We start from the raw sequence: 27,912 nt of genomic DNA, 5'->3' as shown, positions 1-27,912 counted from the left end.
CTTAGTTTTAATTAAATAGAAAATATCCTTTCTACGTTTGTGGATGAATTTGGAATCGACAATATGCCTTGAACTATTCTATAAATATTGGAAAACATTTGGGCATTTAATATATTTTTAACTGATCTTAATTCTTCCCAAAAGCTGCATATATTTAAATTCTTGAATTTTTTAAGGGTCTCAGGTCTAAAGCTCTATATTCAGAATTAATTTTCTCTATTTTATCAAATGCAGATTTCGGAAACAAGTTTATAAATAAAGGCACAATGTAATAACTAAAGTATCAATATTTAACATCTAAATAGGACTGGAGTCTAAATACGATTTTTTTATAAAATTTTTAATTTGGTAATAAGAAATATATGTGAATATCTTCAGACTGCATTTCTATATTCACATTATTTATTTCATTTAAAATATAAGAAAGAAATGTAAAATATACTTTATAAATAGGACTTTGAAAAATTTCAGATGTAAGATTAATATTTTAATTGCTGCTTTTATTTTCAAATACGTAAAGATTAAAATAATACTTGAAGGTATCCCATTGCTGAAGAATTCTATCTATAACTGCTTGTTTAGAAAGCCACCTTGTGGGGGCGTACTTTAGTACAACATGCATTTCTGTACCGAAATGTTCTTGAAAACTCTGAAAGTCTGCCCTCCTAAGGGGACTGTTACAAAAATGATAGTTTACGTCTTTTAAATATTTATCGATTTTGTTGGGAAATACATCACAAGCGGCTATTGAAGCTAAATTTAAAATGTGACAAACACATCCATTAACATGCAGATTTGGAACAAATTGCTTCAGCCTTGCTTGCACTCCGCTTTTTGCTCCAATCATAACCGAGCAATTGTCGGCAGTGAAACCAATCATTTTATCAAGTGGTATTGAATAGTCTTTCAAAAATTCAATAATGGCTATCAAAAATTCGAATCGAAACTGCCAATTTTTTGATACACATATAGCAATCGTTTGATCTATTATTAGAGAGTAATAATTCTTCTGACAAAATGCAATTATGGATTTATAGTTTTCTGGCCCTGTTATTTGAGTTATTATTTTCTGTGTTTTAATTCTATTGATGCAAAATTTGTTCACAATTTTAGAATCAGTTATGCTATTTTTCATAAGCATATTTAAATGATCCAAAATTGGAAATGGCAAATTGTGCTCGGCAACAAAACAACTTAACTATATATTTTCTTCGAAAAATTTTCAATTTGTTTGTACATTCAGAGCTGCTTTACAAATGACTTGAAGCGTAGTGCTGTATTTTACAAAAATGTGCCAAATATGTCAATGTAATACCAACGTACTTTCGGGAAGCGAAATGTACCAAAAAAAGTACAAATGTACCATGATTATCATCACTGTGGTAGCTTATATCAAGCTTCAATTCCCCACAGTTACTAGATTCACCACCCTTTTTCGCGACACCTGGCGGCAACTAGCGACAGGCGAAGTTTAACAAAAATGTACCAGCAGGTGTCGCACAATACTCGTAACAGCGCACTGTCAACTGTCAGTTAGATGTGCTACTGTGCTACTGTCACCTCCAACTGTCCTACTCTTTTCGAACGTCAACGATTTTCTTTCCTTTGCAGTCGAATTTCAACTGATTTGATGGGTGGTTGTTTTTGGCTTCCATCAACGCTTTGACATTTAATTTCTTTTGATTCAAAACAAAAATTCTTGTGCAAAAAAGATGTGTAGAGGAGTTATCAAAATATACATAAAGTAAAATTATAAAGTAGACAACGGTGAAAATATAAAATAAATGAAAAATCGGCAAGCGAGCAAACAAAGCCAATAAGAAAAAAGTGTAGTGCAACAAGAAATACCGAAAAGTGTTGGTGGCTGGCAAAGTGCATCCGATTTCTGTGCTGGACGTGCTCAATAACCTCAGTTCAAAACATTTGCTGCCGAAAATCCATAAAATATAAAGCTCAAACAGATTTGTTGTCCTCGACAACCTTTCACTTTTAACGTGTTACGTGGCGTTGGTATTTTTGGTGTTGAGCCAATAACAGCCAGCCGCAGCCGGCTTTGAATGGCAAAGACACTCTGAGAAGGTAAACAAAGACATTGATATAGCTTTATTTTGTTTTAAAATAATTATTCCAATACATTTTTTGATATTTTTATTTTGCAATGAAATTTCGAAGTCGCTATGCCGTCGAGTTGTGAGATTCATGCGAAGGGCGATTTAATCTCCTAATAGCCTGCTTTATACTAGCTATTTGAAGTGGTATAAAACCCAAAGTAAATCCGTAATCTCCACTGGCGAACTTCATCATGACCACAAAAGTACACACAGCTCTATACAATACCACATACTTTACAATTTCAATATATCACAAATTAAACAACAATCAAATCCAACTGCTAGGCTGATAAGAAATGACGTCATCACCCTTGACGACTGAAAGCACTGCTGTGGTCGGTGTAGCAAATGTACTAACCAGCTATGTTGAGAAGGTCGTTTCCCCCCGTTCGATAAACAATCGTTACCCTTGAAAGCTTAACAATTTTTGCTTTTTTTTGTGATTCGAAATGACTAATACTGTTTATACTTAATGCAATAACAATTCCAAATAATTTATGCATTTCAGTAAATAACTGCTCTTAGTATATAAACATTTCAATAAGCACTATCACAGTACAAAACGCATACAAAGTGTGCTAAGCTACAGTGCTTAAAATTTGTATAAGCAATAAGTAATAAATTTGTTGAATTAGTGTTTTTTTTGTTGTTTAGACAGCTATATAGGTATGTTAGTAAAAAAGTTTATAAGCGCTAGCTCGATATAACTTAACATATAGCGATACGCTGAGTAGAGACAGATCTACATTGGAAGATTATGAAGGATGAGTCAATAATACTGATATAAAGTAATGTAAACACAATGGATATGATAATACACAATTTTTTTTTTATACTTAGTATTCTATTATATTATTATATAACATAAATATTGTGTCGCTCTCTTTTCTAAGCTTACTTTCATCTTAGAAAAAAAAAAACAACGAATAACGACCATCACGTAGGTATGTTTGAAGAAAAAGAGACCACACTGAAGGCTAAATCAGCGAAAAAAGTCGATGTTCAACCAGTTATAAGCACACTTTTCGAACGGAAAAGTCGGTATTGCTGCTTTGCGAGACATCGGATAGTCTTGCTGAAACAACACTGTAGTCCCCAAGTTTGCAGTAACCTTCCTCCCTGAGAGCCTCCCGAAATCTTATTTTTTCTCCGTAGTAGGACCCGTACAGTGATTTTCATTTCCAAATAGTCCACAATGAAAACTGCGTGAGGTTCGCAAAAAATAAACGCCATAACGTAATGGGCGGCCGCCGTGGTGTGGTAGTATCGTGTCCCGCGTATCGCACCGAGGATCCTGGGTTAAATTCCGGTGAAAAGTAACATCAAAATTTAAAAGCAACTTGTTTCAATTAGAAGAAAATTTTTCTAAGCGTGGTCGCCCCTCGTAAGTGATTTGGCAAACGCTCAGACTGTATTTCTGCCATTAAAAGCTCATCAGTGAAAAGTCATCTGCCTTGCAGATGCTGTTCGGAGTCGGCATAAAACATGTAGGTCCCGTCGCACAAATTCGTAGGCAAAATTAAAAGGAGCACGACGCAAAATTGGAAGAGAAGCTTGGCCCAAATCTCCTCGGAGGAAAATCGCGCCAATTTTTTTATTTTACATAGTTTATGTAAGTTGTGTCTCAGTTTCAGGATTAAGGTGGTGGATCTAGGTGTCGTCCATTTTCGTGTTTAGAAAAAGTTCTGATCAGATTGGGGTTTTCCAAAATTTGCTCTTGATATGTCGACTCGTTTCTTGTCTTGCTCTTTGGTTAACATGCTCGACACCTTTGGCATTTGCAATTCGTTCGCAAGGATAGTGCTATATACACATTATCTTCAATGGGAGAACCTAAACTCCTGGCCTGTCGTGCAATCTATGTAATATGATGAAGAAAATTATCTCAATGATTACACTTATTGTCTTTGTATATCTTTGGTAGAAGTTTTTTTCAAACAGAGGTATGTGTGTATAAATGTTTTGATTTTTACTCCCCGTGTTCAAATGAATTCTCGGGAATCGTAGCCTAACAAATTACCTTTCTCTGATCGACTTATTGCACTCTCTTGGACCGACTTAAATATTAGTTTTCCTAAAAAATGGCGCTGATTCCCCATATTGTTGTTGTTGTAGCAATGCTCGCCCCACCTAACAGCCGCGACCGATCACAAATTGTCATCAATATCCTCTAACGGGAGTCCAAGGAAACTTGCCGTTTCAACAGTGGTGGACCATAAGGAAAGGGGTGTTAGAGGCGTTGGTTCCACATTACAATTGAAGAGATGGTTGGTGTCATGTGGGGACACATTGCAAGCGGGGCATACATTTTGTATGTCGGGGTTGATTCTGGATAGGTAAGAGTTTAACCTGTTACAGTATCCAGAACGAAGTTGAGCAAGAGTGACACGCGTTTCCCTGGGGAGTATGCGTTCCTCTTCCGCGAGTTTTGGATAATTTTCGTTAAGTACTGGATTCACCGGGCAATTCCCGGCATAAAGGTCCGACGCCTGTTTATGGAGTTCACCAAGGACCTGCTTGTGTTTTTTCGCTTCATACGGCTGGGTTCTCAGGTGCCGTATTTCCTCAAAATGCTTACGGAGATGACTCCTTAAGCCCCTAGGCGGTGCTGGTTCATCAATCAGATGTCTGTTGGGATGCCCAGGTTTCTGGGTATTAAACAGGAACTGTTTGGTCAGCATCTCATTTCTCTCCCTGATGGGGAGTATTCTCGCCTCATTATGCAGATGGTGTTCTGGGGACATAAGAAGACAGCCCGTGGCGATTCTGAGAGCAGTATTTTGGCAGGCCTGTAGTTTCTTACAGTGGGTGATTTTAAGGCTTGGCGACCATATGGGTGACGCGTAGCACGTAATCGGCTGGCTAATTGCTTTGTATGTACTCATGAGCGTTTCTTTATCTTTTCCCCAAGTACTGCCAGCGAGGGATTTGAGGATTTTGTTACGGCTCTGCTGCGTGCTCACCAAAATGTAAATCCTGATCAAACGTCACACCCAAGATTTCGGGGTGTACGACAGTCGGTAGCGTAGTGCCATCGACGTGGATGTTCAAAATGGTCGACATTTGGGACGTCCATGTTGTAAATAAGGTCGCGGAAGATTTAGTCGGTGATAATGCCAGGTTTGCGAGCCGAAAAAAGAGATCAGGGAGGTAGCCGTTTATTTTATTGTATAGCGCATCGATCTTTGGGCCTGGGCCTGTGGCCATTATTGTGCAGTCATCTGCGTAGGAAACGATTGTGACTCCTTCCGGTGGTGAAGGTAGCTTAGATATGTAGAAATTAAACAAAAGTGGGGATAGGACGCCACCCTGTGGCACCCCTTGTTTAATTCTCCTTGGTTTTGATGTTTCGTTTCTAAATTGCACCGATGCCTGCCGACCACCCAGATAATTTGTGGTTCACCTTTTAAGACATGGGGGAGGGGTAGACCCTTCCAGGTCTTGCAGTAACGAGCCATGGTTGACCGTATCAAAAGCTTTTGATAGGTCTAGCGCTACGAGTACTGTTCTATGGTGGGGGTATTGATTTAAACCGCAATTTATCTGGGTGCTAATGGCATTTAGCGCGGTGTTAGTGCTATGGAGTTTTCTGAAGCCATGCTGATGAGAGGCTAGCTGCAAATTTGCTGGAAATAAGGGAGCAAAATGTCTTCAAGCGTCTTTGCTACTGGCGATAGGAGAGATATCGGACGATACGACTCACCTATGTTAGCTGGTTTCCCAGGCTTTAGTAGCGGGACCACCTTGGCCATTTTCCATTTCTCGGGTATGACAAAGGTGGAAAGAGATAGGTTAAAGACATGCGCTAAATATTTGAAACCCTCTTTCCCTAGGCTTTTAAGCATCGGCATGGCTATGCCGTCTTGGCCCACTGCTTTGGATGGTTTAGCGCGACCAATGGCGTCCTCAACCTCTTTGGCGGTGATGGTGATTGGTGACGCGCTGAATTTGTGTTTATGTGCGTGTCTATTGGCTCTCCGTCTATCTTTGTCGACCGTAGGATGCATTATATATTGTCGGCAGAAAGCGCTCGCGCATTTTTTCGCATCCGACAGCACTTTGTCGCCAAAGGCGATGGAAACTTTGTCTTTGTGCTTAGTCGGATTCGATAGGAACTTTACGGTGGGTAAACTTTGGTACCCACACCGGTAGAGAGGTTACAACCTTTTAGGTGCTCCTCCAATTTCGCCCGCTTGTGTTCGTCCACAAGCAATCTGATGCGTTGGTTTATATCGCCTGGATCAAGCTGTCTTATAAGGTCACGTTCTCTCGCTAAGTTTGCGGCCACCGCCGGGAAGTGGGGCCCGATTTCGGGAATTCTCCCGGCGGTAATGAAAAGTGCCGAGGCGGATTCAATGAAATTACGGAAGGCACGCTCCCCTTGGCGGGCATCAGTCGGGATAAGGAGGGCAGCAAAGCGGCTGTCTGTAAAATATTTATATTCTTCCCACTTTCCTTTTTTGAAGTTTATGAAAGTGCGTTTTTCGGTGACGATGAAGTCGGCGGTACGCGCGAGCGAAATAAGTATGGGCAGGTGGTCGGATGCCAATGTTACCATCGGCTGCCAGTTGACGCAGTTTACGAGTTCTGCGCTCACGCTTGAGATATCTGGCGAACTGTGGCAGCTTCCTACCATACGTGTGGGGGCGTCTCCGTTTATTGCGCAGAACGTCGTTTCCTCTATTTGATCCGCCAACATCTCACCCCTACTGTCCGCCCGCAAGTTTGAATGCCATAGATCGTGATGGGCATTGAAATCGCCTAAGATAATGCGATTGTTGCCAGTGAGTAAGGCTCTGATATTAGGGCGGTATCCACTGGGGCAACAGGTGCAGGAGGGATGTAGATGTTGATGATTTCTAGGTTTGCATCGCCTGACCGGACAGATAGGTCTTGACGTTCTAAGACATTGTCCCTGCGGTCGATGCCAGGATCAAATATATAATATTGCACAGAGTGGTGTATGATAAGCGCGAGGCCGCATCCATTTCCGCTCTCGCGGTCTTTCCTGTGGACATTATACCCAGAACAGGTCTGCAATGCACATCTTGCTGTGAGTTTAGTCTCTTGAATCGCAGCAATGCGGATGTTGTGCCGCTTCATGAAATCGACTCTCTCCGTAATCTTCCCAGTTAGTCCATTACAGTTTAACTGCAGAATTCTGAAGTACATAAGGAGAGACGCCGCCACTCTGGGGGTAAGTGACGGGTGACTACGCCTTGTGGAAGGCCAGGACGCAATTGCTGTTGTGGCCCTGGGACTGGGCGTCCTTGGGCAAGCATTGGGGTACCCGGATGATGAAACCCGTCGGGGGGTTGCCGTCGCGGAGACCAGAACATCTAGGAAAGTGGCACCACCCAAGGTAGGAGCTGCATTGGGCGGATGTCGCAAACATATATATTCTGTGCTAGGTGCAAATGGTGCAAACGGAGGTAGGGACTAAGAGTATGTTTCCCTGACCTACACGATTGCTGCCGGAAAAGAGGGGGGGAGAAGACGGGGCAGGGGCTGATGCTCAGCATTGCTACCGACTCTACTACGAAGGTAGTAGTTATGAGTGGTAGCAGCTGTTTGAGTTATTGGCGCCGTGGGGCGCGAGCAGCAGCGGGTACTTGTTGTGGCTTGCTGAGTAGCGGGGCTGCTGGAAGGTAGTGGGGGGGGGGGGTGCTTAGGCGTAGACTACGGGACAACCTTGGGCGTAAACAGCAAGGAGCCACAAACGATTTATAAAAGTTACGTGGACGTCGGGGTTTGGGATCAAGCCCAGAACAAACTGTCCGATGCAACCATCCCTTGCACGAGACACACTGAACAGAGTATGGCCGTCCTAAAAAGATTCTTTTCCGGCAGACGCAGCAAAACCATTTCTCAGGACCGGGGTCAGGAGACGGACCGGGATTGGATTCGATGCCTTCCCGGAGTAAGAGAACATGGAGCAGTCCTGCTGCAAGGAGCTGCTGGGAGGATGACAATTTGTGGGCGGGACGCAACAAATTAAATGGGGTCACACTGAAATGACAGTCCTTGGTCGGGAAAAATCCCTAGTCGCTCCGGTACATAGAACCGACTGCCTTGGGAAGCGCAAGGGAAAAAGGCCGATTCACTTCGGTTACATATATATGCCATATGTAGACCTGCAATGTCTAATCTCCTTCAAGCTGATCAACGACACAAATTTAAGTTAACTTTTTATTTACTTACATAAGTTTTCGTCTAAGCTTAAAATTTGCAAAATACTTATGTAGCCGACTGTCGAATAAAAAATGATATTTTCACGCCCATTATGGTTAAAAAAAAAATAATGCAGCAGCACTTCAACGCTGGCTCCAAGACGCACTGCAGTAAAGCACCTACCCCTCATGCAACAACTCAAAACGTTAACAAAAGCTCACTTGAGACGAAAAAAAATTGTATCCATTGGTGCTTAAGCAGGCCAACAGGGCAACAAACTGACGGACGGATATAAATGCTATTGAACGTGGCAAACCAAAAGAGATTGGCATGTTTGAGATACATTAAATAAACAACATTTCTCACTACATTCAAAGAAGCAGCAGAGTAGATTTGTTTAGTAGGTAGGCTTTGTTTGCTTCCCCACCGCCCACACAATGTTAGTTAAATAAATCCACACGCAAAGCTTTTAATAATAAAAATGAGTACATGATAATTTTTTGCAAAAACAATTTATATTCTATCAAATACACGTTTTAGCAACGAAAAAGCAAAACCAACACAATAGCTGGTGCCACAAACCACACCTAAGTGCCGGCCTAGAGACTAGATATGAATGAGGTTTTTATCGTTGCTTTTGTTGTTGAGTCTCGGGCGTCGATGCGTGTCCAAGTGGCCAACAACTAATGAGCGTATCAATGAATCCATATAAAAAGTAATGCAACCATTTTTTAATTTTGTTTTATGATTATAGCTATTGTTGTGTTTGCCATAGATCGCTAGTCAAACTTCACTGACCAGTAAGTTTGCGGAAATTTTCAGAGCGTTGAAATGCAAAAATCTTTAGGAGATAAATTTGTTCTGAAAATTTCTTGTGGTTAAGTATGTTGTCGGCTTAAATTCAAAAGCTTTCATATTTTTGTTGTATAACGATTAAGACGCCCTCGAAGGCTTTGGGGAGTGTATCGATGTTGATGGCCCTTTGTCGTATATATGTACATAGATCCGGTACGTTCCGGTAACAAAGCACCATTAAGGTACTAGCCCGGAAAACTGCTATCCGAAAGTGTACTAAAAGATTGTATATCGTATACCGGATATTTCTATGCTCAAATAATCAATAACAGCTTAGAAGATGGTGTGGTACCTGAAATGTGGAAAACGTCAACAATAATACCTGTGGAAAAAGTTAAAAAGACAATGCAACCTGAAGAACTTAGACCCATAAGTACCCTGCCAAGTGATGCTAAAGTTCTAGAAGTCGTTAAGAATCAGTTGGTGAATCATCTTGAAGTAAATAATATACTAGTCTACCAACAGTCAGGATTTAGGAAAAAACATTCCTGTGAGACAGCGCTGAACTTGGTGATATCTGATTGGAAAGAAGAGCTAAACAACAGAAAAGTAGTGGTTTCAGTTTTCCTTGACCTCAAAAGAGCTTTTGAAACGGTGGATAGAGAGATATTAATAAAAAAATGCAGCGGATTGGCATAACTGATATTGAACTTAAATGGTTCCGCCACTATTTGAAGCAGAGAAAGCAGAAAACATTTATAAATGCTGTGACGTCGGATGAATTAGAGGTACCCATAGGGTTACCTCAAGGCTCAGTATTGGCACCTATATTATTTCTTATATACATAAATGACATAGTCGATGCTATCGAAGATTGTGAAATTAGACTTTCTGCGGATGATGCATTAATTATGATAAGTGAAAATAATATTAATACTGCACTTGCCAAAATGCAAAATGAACTAAATAACTTGTATAAATGGTTGTGTGGTAATAGACTGAAACTAAACATAAATAAAACTAAATATATGATAATAACAAGGAGGAATATCAATGAGGATGATACAGCCGAGCTAAAAATAAATGATGAAATCATACAAAGAGTTAACAGTATAAAATATTTAGGAATAATAATTGATAATAAACTCATATTTGAAGATCATATAAATTATACAATTAAAAAAGTTGCTAATAAAATAGGAGTGATGCAGAGAACAACTAAATTCATTCAACAAAGTACAAAATCATCTTATATAAATCAGTTATAGAACCGCATGAAACGTTCAAATTAATACAAAGAAGTTTAGACTTTGGAGGTCTGATAATATTTCTTTTTTTTTTTAAAAGAAATTCTTTCTCTTTTATAGGTAATTTCTTAACCTACACATTCATAATTATCTTAATACTAACAAAATAAAAATATGTACATTTGTAATAAGGGTATGCATACATGTAGATTTGTACACATGTAGATTTGTATGCATGCTATGCACACATGTAGATTTGTATGCATGCATGCAAAGTCAGCAGATCGATATTCATTTGAAATGCGAGTATTTGGTTAATTCACATTATTGGTTGTATGTAAATAATAAGCAGAATTTATTAGCTGTGAACTGACAAGGGTTTCATATTCGGCATTCCATTGATGTTAGCTAACCGCTGTGTTAGGTCAATAATTTATGTTGTATAATATTGTAAAATGATTATGCTATTACTAAAATGTATTGGCATAGAAGTTCATGATGCGTAATGCCGCAAATGTATTGCATAGGTGGGTATGACGCATAATGCTACACGCACTTCGTGTACTGCCCGTCCTTTCTATGTACCATAAATGTACCTGAGTATTTAAATAAAAATATAGCATTAGTTGAGCAAACTCACAACATAAATACGAAGAGCAAACATAATTTCAAATTGCCGTTTTTTAGAACTGAAATTGATCAACAGAACATTTTCTACAAGGGTCTGAAAAGTTACAATGATCTGCCTATAGATATAAAAAGTTGCAACCAAATAACAGTAACTATTTAAAACAAAATTATATGAATATTGTAAAACCTTAGCTATAAGATAAAAAACTGTAATATTTTCTAATTTACGAATTAGGCTTCTGGCCGTAATAAATAAATAATCTAATCTCATCTAATCTAATCTTATGAATTAAGCTAGCGATATGTATGTATGTGCTGCAATACCAGATCCGCCAGCTTTTGTTTTGTGTGGGCGTGTAATATATTGCTTCGCTTATGATTTTTATGAAAATCCAGCTTTTGACCTTTATGCTTAACACCTGAGAAGAAAATAGTGTATACAAATGAAATAAGAAAAGAACGCATACCAAGCTTGTATGTTTCAATTGAGCAATTCACAAGGTCTCCTGTGCATCGTATGTCCTATGTTTTCTTCAATTTTTATATTGGAAACCAAGGAAATAACTTAAAACTTTACAACAGACTCGACAGTTTTGTGAATTGTTTAAATATTTAAGATAGAAAAAATAAAACAATTAAGTAATTTCGAACTTCGAAAAGGCCATATTTTTGTTTTCTAAAACCAGTTCGAAAGCGGCGAAATTACTTTTTTTACGTATGGAACGATTTCTTAAAAAAATTACTTTGAGTCAACTTTTTTTTTGTGTTTCGTGGAAGGATGAAATGCTTTATGCACTGACCGGGATATTTAAGCCTCACTGTGAGACTCTCCGAGTGTAGGACTCCCTTCTTCCATGAAGGGCTACCCACTAAAAGCTAACCTCCCACGGCCCGCGCAAATCCCCGTACCTGAGATCGCGTTTAGCATTACTTCGGGTACCGCTGCGCGCTACGTGAGCTCTATGGCTACTCTCACGCTAATGAGCTAGGCATCCGTCTTCTCGTTTACTTATAAGTATATGGCTCACATATGTGCTGACCGTATCCCATCTTCGGCAGGTCATGTTATTGATGACACTGCCCGGGGATAGGTCGCCAAGTACCTCTTCTACCCTCCTTCGCTGATCGGAGAATTGCCTGCATTCGAAGAAGGCGTGGCGTACATCGTCTATTTTCCCACATTACAGGCAGCTCGGGTTATAAACCTTGCCCATTCTGTGTAGGTATTTGCAGAAGTAACCGTGTCCCGTTAGAAACTGGGTCAGGTAAAAGCCTACCTCTCCGTGTGGTCGCTTCAACCATGGATTCAGTTCAGGGATTAGTTCCCTAGTCCACTTTCTTACGACGCTGTTGCTCCTGATCTTGCCAGCGTCGAATCGATTCTTCTCGCGGCTTCATGGTAACAGCAGCTCTACTTGCTTGCGATCCGTTGTCGTATATTGCTTTTCTTTCCTCAGCGAGAACATATATCGGTATGGTTCCCGCAACGACCAGTACAGCTTCAGCCGATACCGTGCGGTAAGCCAAAGATATTCTAAGCGCCCCTTCTGCGTTGGACCGAGGTGAGGGCGACTCGGTTCTTCCTGTATTTTATTGTGTGTCTAAATTGTTAGCTTAGATGCGGATTTGATCCAATACCCACAAATAACGATTTTTTTCATAGGATCTAACTGAATGTTTAAGATACTTTTTTAAAAAATTGTTTAAATTACGATCTTTCAATTAAAATCGGTGGAGATGGATGCAACCATCCATGATCTTAATTTGAGGAAATGTTAGGCTTTATTTTACACTGTAATTTTGAAACGTTAGTGGTCACTTCAAGTTTTTATATATTTAATTTCTTATACCTACACGAAAATACTTTGTTTTCTTGTATTTTTTCTTAAAATTTTTGTCTCTCCTAAAGCCGGAGTCATTGGTGCCGTATGTCGTATCGCTGTATCCGTATCCCTAACGTAATCAGCTGTTTATCGTTACGACGGTAAACCAAAACTCAATTGGTTGGCTACGATACGGTTACGACCTTAGCGGCACCAATAATCGATTGCATTGATTCTCATAAGATTTGTCGAATCAGCTGTTATAAGGTTACCGATACGGTTACCGATAAAGCACCAATGTCTCTAGCTTAATACGGTTTCCGTTTCGATGTAAGTTTGTAAACTATATTCCAAAAAACTAACGAAGTACAAGAAAAATACAACCTAGTTCATTAAAAACAAACGATCCAGTTTGTATTTCGTTGTTTTTTTTTTAACATTTGACTGTTTTTTTCAAAAAAAATTTTTTGACAGATGAAATTTTGGTGTTTAGTTTGAAAATTTTTTAAACTCTGAGCTTAAGAAAATAACTTCCCGTTCTGCAAATAGACCTAAGTGAACCAATAGAGCGCAAGAAAATGGTCTAACTTTCACTTGTGCGAAATTGTTCTTGTAATTTGATGTTCCGATAAAGTTTCGTCAGTTTTTTAAGCTTGGAATCCAAGACGAAATAAAGTATTGTGTACAAAACACGTTTGTTAACTCATCCTTATCCGTCAACTGCCTTAAAGGATATTCAAGATGGCAAAGTTTTAGCGTTGGGGCATCGTTTACAAAGGATGATCGATATGGCGACGCATAAGGTCGGCCATCTTTAGCGGACGATAGAAAGAGATATACGATAGCCACTTTAAAAATCAGGTGATCAGTTCTATTTGTCATTTTGACGTCTATGCTGAAGATATCACACCTGTCTTATCCACAATGAAATAAAGCAGTATCATATAGGTATTAACTAATTTTTCTCTAACATTACGAAAGTTTTTCTTTTGTATATTTTAATCTTAAATTTTTTCCGTTCCATATATGTAAATGAAGGCATTGGGTCACCAATTAAATTACACGTACACTTTTTGTTGTGGCTCTAATGTGGCACGCAATCATTAATTTTAGTGACGAAAACTTTTTACCTATTTGGTTCACGTATTGTAAACCATACATACATATATACTTAACGTGATATATATTAGTAAAGTTAGCTTTGCTGTAAAATTTTTTGAGCGTTTTTTTGTTTACATAGTTTCAAGGCTAATTGAAAGAGAAATTCATTTTTCGTTCAGGAGTTATTACCTTTAAAGCACACCAAAGAGGTATACGAGGGCCGATAAGTAGGCCATATTCGCAAGGGCTCTTATTGTCGTATGTAGTATTTTTTTAAAAACTACTTCTGTGAACACAGTTGAATTTGATATTGATTGATAAACCGTTAATCTTAGGCTGCTTATTACATTTTTATACTCAGCTGAGCAGAGCTCACAGAGTATATTAATTTTGTTCGCATAACGGTACCCCGTAAAGGCATAAACTAATCGAGATATATATAGACTTCTATATATCTGGGCGAAAAAAAAATTCATTTAGTCATGTCCGTCCGTCCGTCTGTCCGGAAACACGATAACTTGAGTAAATTTTGAGGTATCTTAATGAAATTTGGTATGTAAGTTCCTGGGCACTCATCTCAGATCGCCATTTAAAATGAACGAAATCGGACTATAACCACGCCCACTTTTTCGATATCGAAAATTTCGAAAAACCGAAAAAGTGCGATAATTCGTTACCAAAGACGGATAAAGCTATGAAACATGGTAGGTGGATTAACCTTATGACACAGAATAGAAAATTAGTAAAATTTTGGACAACGGGCGTGGCACCGCCCTCTTTTAAAAGAAGGTAATTTAAAAGTTTTGCAAGCTGTAATTTGGCAGGCGTTGAAGATATCGTGATGAAATTTGGCAGGAACGTTACTCCTATTACTATATGTATGCTTAATAAAAATTTGCAAAATCGGAGAACGACCACGCCCACTTTTAAAAAAAAATTTTTTAAGTCAAATTTTAACAAAAAATTTAATATCTTTACAGTATATAAGTAAATTATGTCAACATTCAACTCCAGTAATGATATGGTGCAACAAAATACAAAAATAAAAGATAATTTCAAAATGGGCGTGGTTCCGCCCTTTTTCATTTAATTTGTCTAGAATACTTTTAATGCCATAAGTCGAACAAAAATTTACCAATCCTTGTGAAATTTGGTAAAGGGCATAGCTTCTACGACGATAACTGCGAAATCGGTTGAAGCCACGCGCACCGTCTGTCCTTCCGCTCGGCCGTTAACACGATATCTTGAACAAAAATCGATATATCTTTACTAAACTTAGTTCACGTACTTATCTGAATTCACTTTATTTTGGTATTAAAAATATGCGAAATCCGACTATGACCACCACGCCCACTTTTTCGATATCGAAAATTTCGAAAAATGAAAAAAGTGCCATAATTCTATACCAAATACGATAAAAGCAATGAAACATGGTGATTGGATTGGTTTTTTGACGCAAAATGTAACTTTGGAAAAAACTTTGTAAAATGGGTGTGACACCTACCATATTAAATAGAAGACAATGAAAAAGTTCAAAAGCCCTTGGAATCATGGCAGGAATATTGTTCGTGGTATTACATATATTAATAAATTAGCGGTACCCGACAGATGATGTTCTGGGTCACCCTAGTCCACATTTTGGTCGATATCTCGAAAACGCCTTCACATATACAACTAAGAGCCACTCCCTTTTAAAACCCTCATTAATACCTTTAATTGGATACTCATATCGTACAAACACATTATAGAGTCACCCCTGGTCCACCTTTATGGCGATATCTCGAAAAGGCATGCACCTATAGAACTATGGCCCACTCCCTTTTAAAATACTCTTTAATACCTTCTATTTGATACCTATGTCATACAAACACATTCAAGGGTTACCCTATCTTCATTTTCCTACATGGTGATTTTCCCTTATTTTGTCTCCAAAGTTCTCATGTAACGTTCGGTTACACCCGAACTTAGCCTTCCTTACTTGTTTTGTTAAAGTTTTATGAGAATCAACAACAAAGCAATCACAACGGGTTTAAAATCATACCACAAACGATAAATGGGAGACCTTGTGAATTGCTTAAATGTCTTCATAAAGTTCGATAGTACTCATTACAAGCAGCGCGTTTTGTCTCACAAGGCCGTTATTCACAGGGTTAGTTTAGGTATACATTAATAATTTATCTTAAAAAGTAATATTTAACAAGACTCGCGAAAACAAATAACTTTATGTTTCTGGCCTAAGTCTAAATATCTGCGTTGGCAACTTTTTCGTACACTGTGGACACATTAGGTCTACGTGAGGTCTTTAAGGACCGACCAGTTCCACCTAACCTAACCTGCCAGATGATCAGTGTCTCATATAACTTTTCTAGTGAAACTAATCTAAGCTCATTAAGGTGTGTTTGCTCGAGCGCCACTTTATATTATGCCTAACTCATTAGCACTTAGTTGCTTGGATCTTCCACAGAGACTCCGCAAACTTTCTTGGCAGTTTGCCTAAAAAACCATAGTGTTTGCAGCAACGGCACAACCTCTACGCATTTGTGCATAAGACACGGGTGTGACTAGCACATGATTTCTTTCATTCTTTAGATTATGAAATGTTTAGTATTGCGGACGAAGGAAAATTGTTCCCATATACATCGATTATCCATGGAATATCAACAAAAAAAAAAAATAATGAATCAGTATGTAATTAAAATATAATTTACTTACTACCGTTGATTTGAGAACATTTATGTTGGAAGAAAAGTTAATACTTATACGACGAAGTTTTAACTGCTTCGTATAAGTATAAGTCTTGTATAGCTATATGAAAGATTTGGATGCTTTAATTCAATAATTTTCCTGAAAAAGCAGCTAATTTGCTTTGTAAACAAAGTATTCCATATACATTGTAATCAGAGCCACTACCACAGACAGGTTCAACGTCGCTATATTCTACTAGAGTCTCGTGCGTGACTTTTCAACAAAAAAAAAAAAAAAAAAAAGAAAAAAAAAAAAAGTGATTCTTGTATTCTTTTAGTTTTTGATAAGATATTGATACTTTTAGGTTAACTGCTTTGTTTATGTATTTATGTTTGTATGTGCTTAAATTTTTATACTCAGCTGAGCAGAGCTCACAGAGTATATTAACTTTGATTGGATAACGGTTGGTTGTACAGGTATAAAAGAACCGAGATAGATATAGACTTCCATATATCAAAATCATCAGTATCGAAAAAAAATTTAATTGACCATGTCCGTCCGTCCGTCCGTTAATAAGATAACTTGAGTAAATTTTGAAGTATATTGATGAAATTTGGTATGTAGGTTTCTGAGCACTCATCTCAAATCGCTATTTAAAATGAACGATATCGGACTATAACCACGCCCACTTTTTCGATATCGAAAATTTCGAAAAACGGAAAAAGTGCGATAATTCATTACCAAAGACGGATAAAGCGACGAAACTTGGTAGGTGGTTTGACCTTATAACGCAGAATAGAAAATTAACAAAATTTTGGACAATGGGCGTGGCACCGCCCACTTTTAAAAGAAGGTAATTTAAAAGTTTTGCAAGCTGTAATTTGGCTGCTGAGTATGTAATGTTCGGTTAAACCCGAACTTAGCCTTCCTTACTTGTTTTTTGATTTTTTTGTGTTGACTAGTGTTGTCTTGCCATAGAAGCTGTGAGTTTAGCAAAAATTCGTAATTCTTCCTCATTTTTACTTTCCCATAATTTTGCTGCCAAAGGTTAACTGAGCCTACTTTCGTATAATCGAGTTCGTCGATATCTACCTACATGCATACACATAAATAACAACAAAAAAAATAAAAGAACATTGCAGACGTTGTTACGTATGCAGGAGAAATGTGAATTGGGTAGTTTGGTGTTAATTTCTTCGGCACGAATTTTTTGTATGGTAACTATTATTTGTATAAGTTTTTCGTCTTTGCTTTTGCTGGAAACTTGTTTCGGAATTTTTACCACTCTAAAGTTGTTTTTTTCTTGTCTTTTTTTTTTTTGAATTTCCTTCTTTTTCAATAATCTTATTGTTTACGTTTTTAAATACACAAGTATTGGGAAAGTGGATAGTGAGAATGTTACCTTTTTATTCATCTTGTAGTACATACCCAGCAGGAAAGTGTTAAGCATTTTAAACGAGTATATTTTTTGATGTAGAAAAGTGAAAGTGCCCATTTCTGGAAAAAAATTGTTTATTTATAAATATGTACATACATACATATATCCGCAACCATTTTATGTAGATATCCAATACTTGGGATAGTGATCGTTTATATAAGGGAGATGTGTGGGGAGATTGTGAAAAGGGTACAAGAAAGGAGGAGGAAGAAAACAGCGAAGGAAAGTACGCAAATTCAGGAATGTTTGTGAAAAGAAAGGACGAAACCTCTGTATCTTTAAGTTACTTAGTATAAAATTTTAGTAATGGTGGGTGGTGCGATGCTCCTTTCAGCCAAAAATCGCAAAAACTCTGTCGATGAAGCATCAAACATATAAAGTAGTAACTCTTTTTCCCTCCTCTTTTCACCCATTTTTTCTCATTGTTATATATCGGTTTTTTCTATGCCCTCTCTATTAATAGGAACAGGGGAAAAGCGATATAGCAACAGCAAGAGGAATAATAATAAGAAAGGGGGCTAAGAAACAAGACGAGACGTGGTAAGGAAAAATTACAGGGAACTGCAGTAAAAGATAACAAAACGAGATAGGCACAATAAGAGAATGGGAGAGGGAATGATAAATTCAGGCAAAGTGTTGCGTTAGCGTGATCCGCCTACCTCATCGAAGGCAAAGCAGCATCAACAACTCAGAAAAAAAATGTTTTCAATTAGAAATAAGTTTTTATAAGGCATAAAAAATGGGGCCTACATGCTTCATGCCGTCAATTTGTAGGGAAAAATTCAAAAGAGAAGCACGACGTAAATTGGAAGAGATATTGGCCTTAATCTCCTGGGAGATTGATCAAGCCAAGTATTTTTTTGTAAGGAAATAAAAATAAAATAAATACAACGCACGATAACCTCCGAAGATTTTTTCAGGCCGAGCTTCTCTTCCTATTTGCATCGTGCTCATTGGCGATATTGGACCTACATGTTTTATGCCGATTCCGAACGGCATCTGCAAGACAGAAAAGGTTTCACTGAGAAGCTTTTCATGGCAGAAATACACTCGGAGTGTTTGCCAAATCACAGCAGAGGGGCGACTCCCCTTAAAAAAAAAACACTTTTTTGTAATGGAAAAAACTTGTTTCTGTTTTTTAGATGTGTCTTTCCCCAGGGCTCGATCCCAGGATATTAGGTGTTGTAGGCGGAGCACGCTACCAACGCACCAGATGATGCAGATAAAACCTCTAAAATGGTTTCTAAAATATCCTTGCGCAAAACAAACACGTAAGGAAGGCTTAGTTCGGGTGTAACCGAACATTACATACTCAGCTGAGAGCTTTGGAGACAAAATAAGGGAAAATAACCATGTAGGAAAATGAACCTAGGGTAACCCTGGAATGTGTTTGTATGACGGGTATAAAATGGAAGGTGTTAAAGAGTATTTTAGAAAAGAGTTTGCCATAGTTCTATAGGTGGACGCATTTTCGATATATCGCCATAAAGGTGGACCAGGGGTGACTCTAGGTTGTGTTTGTACGATATGGGTATCAAATTAAAAGTATTAATGGGGGGTTAAAAGGGAGTGGCCCTTATTTGTACATATGAAGGCGTTTTCGAGATATCGACCAAAATGTGGACCAGGGTGACCCAGAACATCATCTGTCGGGTACCACAATTTATTTATATATGTAATACCACAAACAGTATTCTTGCCGTGATTCCAAGGGCTTTCGATTTCGCCCTGCAGAACTTTTCCATTTTCTTCTACTTAATATGGTAGGTGTCACACCCATTTTACAAAGTTTTTTCCTAAGTTATATTTTGCGTAAAAAAACCAATCCAATCACCATGTTTCATCCCTTTTTTCGTATTTGGTGTAAAATTATGGCATTTTTTTCATTTTTCGAAATCTTCGATATCGAATAAGTGGGTGGTCATAGTCGGACTTAGCCCATTTTTAATACCAAGAAAAAGTGAGCTCAGATAAGTACGTGAACTAAGTTTAGTAAAGATATATCGATTTTTGCTCAAGTTATCGTGTTAACGGCCGAGGTGAAGGACGGGCCGTCGACTGTGTATAAAAACTGGGCGTGGCTTCAACCGATTTCACCCATTTTCACAGAAAACTGTTATCGTCATAGAATCTATGCCTATACCAAATTTCACAAGGATTGGTAAAGTTTTGTTCGACTTATGGTATTAAAAGCATTCTAGACGAATTAAATGAAAATGGGAGGTGCCACGCCCATTTCGAAATTTTCTTTTATTTTTGTATTTTGTTGCACCATATCATTACTGGAGTTGAATGTTGACATAATTTACTTATATACTGTGAAGATATTAAATTTTTTGTTAAAATTTTACTTAAAAAAAAGTGGGCGTGTTTGTCGTCCGATTTTGCTAATTTTGATTTGGCGCACATATAGTAATAGGAGTAACGTTCCTGCCAAATTTCATCACGATATCTTCAACGACTGTCAAATTACAGCTTGCAAAACTTTTAAATTACCTTCTTTTAAAAGTGGGCGGTGCCACGCCCACTGTCAAAAATTTTACTAATTTTATATTCTGCGTCATAAGGTCAACCTATCTACCAAGTTTCAGCGCTTTATCCATCTTTGGTAATGAATTATGGTACTTTTCCTATTTTTTGAAGTTTTCGATACCGAAAAAGTGGAAGTGGTTATAGTCTGATTTCGTTCATTTTAAATAGCGATGTGAGATGAGTGCCCAGGAACTTACATACCAAATTTCTTAAGATACCTCAAAATTTATCGTGTTTACGGACGGAAGGACGGACGGACATGGCTAAATGAATTTCTTTTTTCGCCTAGATCATTTTGATATATAGAAAGAAGTCTACATATGTCTATCTCGATTAGTTTATGCCGTTACGGATTACCGTTATGCGAACAAAATTAATATACTCTGTGAGCTCTGCTCAGCTGAGTATAAAAACTATCAGAGAAAAGATAAAGCATTTTAAATTATAAATCCTTATATGTACCACCAGATTTCGTTGGCTTGAATTTTTTATTTTTTTTGTAATGTTAAGGGTTTGATATTAGGAAACCCTGTATGAAAAACAAAATCCTATGAAGACTTGCAGTCTAATTGATTTTAAGCAGGGTATTCCAAGCGGACGAAATTGTTCCAGAGTACGTTGTATGAGATCTTCCATTGCTAAAATTTTAAGTAATTCTAATCTAAACATTTCTACAGTATAACTATGGATAAAAACTTTAATGCTGTCAAGAGAAGGTGGGCAGTGCCTTTGGACAGATCTTGAAAGTGTTTTTAGCCTTCCTCAGTTATTAGGAAATCTTCATCGCAACCGTAATATTCTCTAACTTCAACTTCTATCTCAAGCCAAAATCTATTTAGTGACGAGTTCACTACTTAGTACTAACTTTATTCTCCCTAGTGGGTATTTGGTATATAAATACATTTATTCATAGATAGCATATTTGGAAAAAAGCTGCTTTGCCTCGTTTAACGATGTGTGTTCTTAAAAGAATTTGATTACATGTTCTCATTGAAGTTACTTTGTTGTTAGCCAAAGATCTATACAACAGTAAAAATTGGTTATTGTATTTATTTAGTTGCTTTGACGTTTTGGTGTTTTAACTATTTCACATAGCGAATGCCGTTAAATGAGTTTCTTTTCATGTTGCTACGATGTGAAGTGATAGACGCTGATTTGTAACTTTGAATGTTATTGAGATGTCGGCGATGTCAAAAGTCGGTATTTTATTACGTTTGCGGTTCCATGACGATAAACTTTTCAAAGATCTTCTCTATTGTTCAAAGAAGAAGTTATATTGATTTGCATAGACGGTATTCAATTAATTTTTGCATTTACGCCTAAGTATGTATTTATTGTGCACCTGCGTGAAAAAATATAGCAGACAAATGATTGGACAAATGCTATTTTCGTATTATTTTTTTTTTTTTTTCTAAATTAAAAAAAAACTTTAATTACGTCTTATTTAACTAAATAAAGTTAAATATAATCTTTAAAGTCAGTCTAGGCAAACAGGAAATCGGGACAATTATAGAGAAATAAACCAAAGATATAAAGAACTTATCAAAAAGAAAAAGGCGAAATATATGGAAAACAAAATCTTAATTAGTAAAAATAATAGCAAAGAAATGTGGAAAAACCTAAAGCAAACCATAAATCTGAAAAAGGATCATCAAGAAATCAACAAAATTCAAATATTAGATAAGCAAATCCAAGAAAAGATCGAAATTGCGAATTAGCTCAATAACTTTTTCGTAAACAATGTATTAGAACCAAAGTATCGAACATTTTGATTTAAATTTAACCGAGACATTTTGCACCAGAAAATGAAAGTCATGGGAATTCAGGGTAAAGAATTAAAGTGGTTCCAAAATTACTTGACTGGCAGAAAACAAAATACCATAATCGGTGATGAAGTATCGAACGAAATTTCGGTCCCATTAGGATTACCGCAAGGTTCTGTATTGGCTCGTTTATTATTTTTGATTCATATAAATGATATTGTTAAAGCTATAAAATACTGTAACATAAAACTGTTTGCGGATGACGCTCCGCTTAGAATAAGTGAAAGTAATTTAACAACTGCATTGACAAAAATGCAGTGTGACTTAGATAGTTTATATAAATGGCTATGTGGTAACAGACTTAAACTTAATGTGAGTAAAACAAAATATATGGTTATTAGCCGAAAAATTGAAAGCGAAGTTGCGAGTATTGAGCTCAGGGTGAAAGATGAAATGTCAGAGGAAATAAAATCAATAAAATATCTTGGGATTGTAATTGACAACAAACTCAAATTTGATGAACATATTCGATACACTATAGAAAAAATAGCTAAACAAGTAGTTTTTATGCAAAGAACCTGTAAATTTATAAATAAAGAGTTTAAGGATATTGTATACAAAACATTGATTGAATCTCATTTTAAATATTGCACATCAGTCTTATTCATTATGCCAGATACAAAAATAGATAGACTTCAGATATTGCAAAATAGGTCTATGAGATTTGTGTTACGGGAAAAGTCAGATGCGTCGATAAGCGACATGCTAATAAAACTAAAGTGGTTAAGTGTCAAACAAATTATTTTTTATTATACTATGAAAATGATCTTCAACATACGAAAAGGAAATGTACCTGAAAACTTAACAAATCATGTTGTATATATTAACGAAGCCCATAATTTTAATACCCGTAGGAAAAATGATTTTAAACTGCCACTCTATAGAACAGAAGTGGACAAACCACACTTTTCCATAAAGGATTTAAAAACTTTAATGAATTGCCTAATGAAATAAAAAAATGTGAAGAAATGTATGTATTTAGAAGCAGGCTATATGAACATTGTAAAACCTTACCTATAAGATAAGTTCTACAATGTGATTTAATAAATATTGTTCAAACTAAGCTTACGCTGTAATAAATAAATAAATAAATAAAGATAAATAAATAACAAAGACTACGTAAACGAATTTCGAAAACGTTTTCGAAAAAAATTTTAACTTTCTTAAAAAGTGTCAAAAATCATCATAAAATGTTACAACTCTTTATTTGGAATGTTTGAAATTTTTTGTGAGTTAAATTAGTTAATTTAATTTATTTATTATTACGGCTGTTTAGACCTAAAACTTAAACTACTTAATAAAATTCATTATTACAATCACTTAGTTCTATTGAATATGCTTGTTTTTCGATCAGCACATTTACTAGCGTGAAAAACGGATGAGTCTGGGAGCCACTCTTTTAAGGGATGTTGGAAAGGACGCGTTTCCAATCCTCCAGTGTTCCCAGCATAAGGCAACAAAATTTATTAGTTTAAGTGTAAGAAATTACAAAATTCGCATTAACTTATAAAATTTTGTTCCGAATGGTGTTTTACATTTTCCAAGTCTCACTACACACTCGAAAAATTCTTAATAAAGTGTTGGAGTTATTCGTGAAGTTTCTTAAAAGATCTCGAATACTCGATTTTTTCGAAACCATTTTCGAAATTAATTTAGATGGTTTTCGTTGCACAATTCATTAAGGGTTTTCTTTAAAGTACTAAAAAAGAAAAATATACTTGACTGAAATATTTGTGCTGCTATTTTTCTACACTCTGATGTATATATGTTTATGCGTTTATTTATATATTCTTTCACAAGCACATCCATTTAGAATGCTGCAGTTGTCTTTAAAATGGCAAACCACTTTAGTTAATGCAATTTTTTTTATGGCTAATGTATTTGGAGAAGCAAAAGCTGTATAACAGCTATGTGGTCCATATCTACTATGTACATATTTCATATAGCAAAATACAATTTATTGTTTTGTTATCAATGTATTCTCTGTTCTCCGCTAAGTACGCACTACAATACTCGAAAGGATCCAACCACATTGCAACGACGCAAGTCAATTGAAAATTAAATTGACTCAACAAAATGGTAAAAATTCAATAAAATTAAACTGGAAATCAATCTGTGTAAAGTAAAAGTCATGTGATTATATAAATAAAAACGCTAACACGTGCATATGTACTAATGGTACGTTGTACTATATATGCACATATCACATGGAAATTAGTTGTATTGCATCAGCGCACTGTGGGGCAGAGATGACTTGTTTTTCTAAGTAAAAGTCAATTTGGAAGGACCCTAAACCGAAATAGACATATAGATATAACGAGCGAACTTCGCGAAATTAAAAATATTTGGCTCAATATACCTTCGAGGAGATTGAGGCCGAGACTATTTTAACTTTTCCTACAAACTGTCTGGACGATACCTACATATTTCACGCTGGCTACGAAAGGCACTTGCATGGTGAATTTTCGCTGAGAAGCTTTTCATGGCATCCATTCTCTTGGAGTGTTTGGCAAATCACTGCCAAGGGGAGACCACGCTCAAAAAAGCGTTTTCTAAACTATTTTGATGTTGCTTTTCTCGGGATTTGAACCCAATACCTTTTTTGTGGTAGGCGAACACGCTACCATCACACCACGGCGGCCATGGCAGATTAAGTGTGAAATATAAAAACCCAAACTTGCGATTTTAGAACAATAAAAAATCTAAGTACTATCGCAATAGTACCTATTTAGTATTTTAGGTCTAGTTATGGACCAGAAATTTGTATCACTACTTACTGACTTCCCTTCAGGGTAGTACTGTGTGGGAGAAACCGAGCTAAAGATGGTCCATCTTACATTTTTTACAAATTTTGATTTGTCATATTTGGGCTATAAACGTGGGCGTGCTTATCAGGTTATCTGCTTAAGTAGTTATATTATTAACTCCATCACAAGCTCAAAATACACTTCACAGAAATAAGCTCTATATATATAAATTTATAATCATGATGACGTGAATAGACCAATTAATTTTGTCTTTTTAAAAAACTTCTATTAAATATTTCTTAAATCACTCTCTGTCGCCCTTATCTTCTTGTCTATCATCCTCTTCCTATTCATCTCGCTCTTCCATTTCATCATACTCCTTCACTTAATCATACTCTTCCTCTTATACTATCTTTCTACTTCTATGTTCTCATAAATACCATCTAAACTCTACCAAATACTGAACAGCTGATCAAAACATTTTCGGTTTCACAAATTATTTTGCTGGCCATATTAGAGTGACGACATTAATTACAAGTTTCGCATCCGTTGTTGTTGACGACTAAGTAAATGAAGCGTATCGCAAAACAATTACTGAAATTGCATTGAAAAGATTGAGTTCACACGCCGAGTCAATAAATGAAGGAGTTGGAAAACAACATATATGTACATAAGTTCACTAGGGTGGATGAATTTTGTTCCCATTGTTTAATATTTAACGGCAGTATTTCTATCCGAAACATTTATAGAGTGGCACGCAGTGTTTTGTTTAATAGATACATAGTTTAAATTCAATTTCAAGCCTACGAAATACCGAAAGAAATATAGATTGATTAGGTGAGTAAGTTATGCAAAACTTTAGGTTAAACCTTCTCAAATTGGTTTGAAACAATCGTTTTGAAAATATGGATGTGACACAAATACAAAAATGTGCAAAACAAAAAAAAAAAGAAAAGTATTACACGTTTCGAATTTTGAAAGGTATTCAAGATATTGATCAATTTAAGGACGCAGATAGTTAGCTTCTAGGAATAGGAATAGGGTGATAAGTATTTGCATTTATTTACTTTAAACTTGAAGTGAAATAAAACTGGATCCATACAAATAGGCTCACCTTAATGTATGCATATGCCTGTACATATCGTGAGCTTAATTCACAAGGGCGCTTAACAATAAATTTAAAATTTTATAGGAGAAACAAAAATCATTTTAGTTTTTTTTACATCCACTCCATGCAGAAATTGCTTTTTGAAAATGCAGTAACCAAAATCTGCGAAAAACGCAGCTTCGAAAAACCTTTTGGTTAAGGCATTTGTGAGTTACAAAATAATAAAATCTAACTAAAACAACAAATGATAAGAATAGGCATCCTTTGCACTCGACTTTCCATTAAAATCAGTATAGAATTTTGTATTTATTTTTTCACTAAATTATATACAGTTGTGAACACGAAAATAGCAGCAAATGTGTCAAAATTTATTTTTTTCTTTAATTTATTTTCGTTAGTTCTAGAATTCTGTATAATTCTTTCGTAGTAAGCACACTTGTAAATTGGAATTTGTTTAATTCTTCAACTTCTGTAAATATTTCTTCTTCATTACATAGATTTTGTATTGCACCCCACAATGTACAACATAGCTTTATAGTTATTTAAGGAAATGGTGTTATCTCTGTCCTGTTATTTGGACACTAAACACCATTAACTGTTATCTTTTGCTAATTTTATATATATAAGTATACTTCTGTTTTATGAATTGTATAAATTTAAGATTGCACAGGATAATAATGAATAAAATGAATGAATGAATGAATGAAAAAATATCATATATATTATTTCTAATTGCTGTTTTTATGTACGGGTCCCTTTTTCGCTCTTATTTGGAATCCAAATCTATAAATAAAGTTTTGGTTGTAAAGATGGAGATTCGAGCAATTAGCGAGCTTTGCGCAATTTAGGTCTTAGTGCTTTTGTTTAGCTATATTTTATTAAAATAATTTGCTAAAAATAAACGATTGTGAGCACACAAAGAAATCTATTTGTACTATGGCACTATTGTGAATATTTGCACTGCATTACCGGCAGTTGCTCTCATACGCCAGATGGCACCGCAAGCAGTAAGTTTTAATTGATTGATAGAACAGCTGATTTCTGTTAATATTTGATAAACTACTTTTAGATTGGTTGCGCAAGATGCGCGCGGGTACGGCTCGTATATAATAACAAAAAAGTCTTATTTTGGGTGAAACGGAACATTACATACCCAGCTGTGCACTTGAAACGCTGTTTTTGTTTGCTTTGTGTGGTTAATAGTGTTTAAGGCTGGGTGGTGCCACGCCTATATTCCAATTTTTTTTACAATTTATGTTTTGCGTCATAAAACCAATCCACCTACCAAATTTCATTAGCTTAGCGGTATTCGTTTTTGAATTATGTCATTTTTTTCCATTTTTCCTAATCTTCGCTATCGAAAAAGTGGGCGTGGTTATCTCCCGATTTCGCTAATTTTCAATACCACTCTAATATAGGTTCAGATAAGCCCGTATGCCGAATTTGGCGAAAATATCTTAATATTTGCCCAAGTTAAATTTTTACTTTGAATTTTCGAAAACTTTTTGAGTTTGGTTTTTTTTTTTTGAGTTTTGTAGTCCAATAAATTTTAGTATAAGTTGAAGTCTTTCCAAATTCGCATTGATGTTTGAACATTTTTTTACCGGTAGTTTTTCAGATTTTTCGACTTCTAAAAAATTAAAAATTTGCACACTTTGTATAAAAGGAAACCCAAAATACCATTCGTAAAAAAATTTTCAA

The 27,912-nt window shown here is 36.3% G+C and overlaps 1 protein-coding gene across 4 annotated transcripts in view; it reads left to right on the top strand.

Moving 5' to 3' along the window:
* The window catches only part of MICAL-like (protein), a 219,673-nt gene that overhangs the window by 158,822 nt on the left and 32,939 nt on the right, over positions 1 to 27,912 (top strand). For 2 of the 4 annotated variants that reach the window (XM_067785979.1, XM_067785978.1), the window contains exon 1: positions 1,619 to 2,079. The exons of the other annotated variants lie outside the window; for them this stretch is intronic. The gene's annotated coding sequence lies outside the window, so the exon portion shown is untranslated. Of the gene's footprint in view, positions 1 to 1,618; positions 2,080 to 27,912 lie in introns of those variants that run through there. 4 annotated transcript variants of the gene reach the window in all.

The sequence above is a fragment of the Eurosta solidaginis genome, chromosome 4, assembly GCF_040869045.1.
Source record: "Eurosta solidaginis isolate ZX-2024a chromosome 4, ASM4086904v1, whole genome shotgun sequence".
Lineage (NCBI taxonomy): Eukaryota > Metazoa > Arthropoda > Insecta > Diptera > Tephritidae > Eurosta > Eurosta solidaginis.
This window is presented reverse-complemented; position numbering and strand designations above follow the sequence as displayed.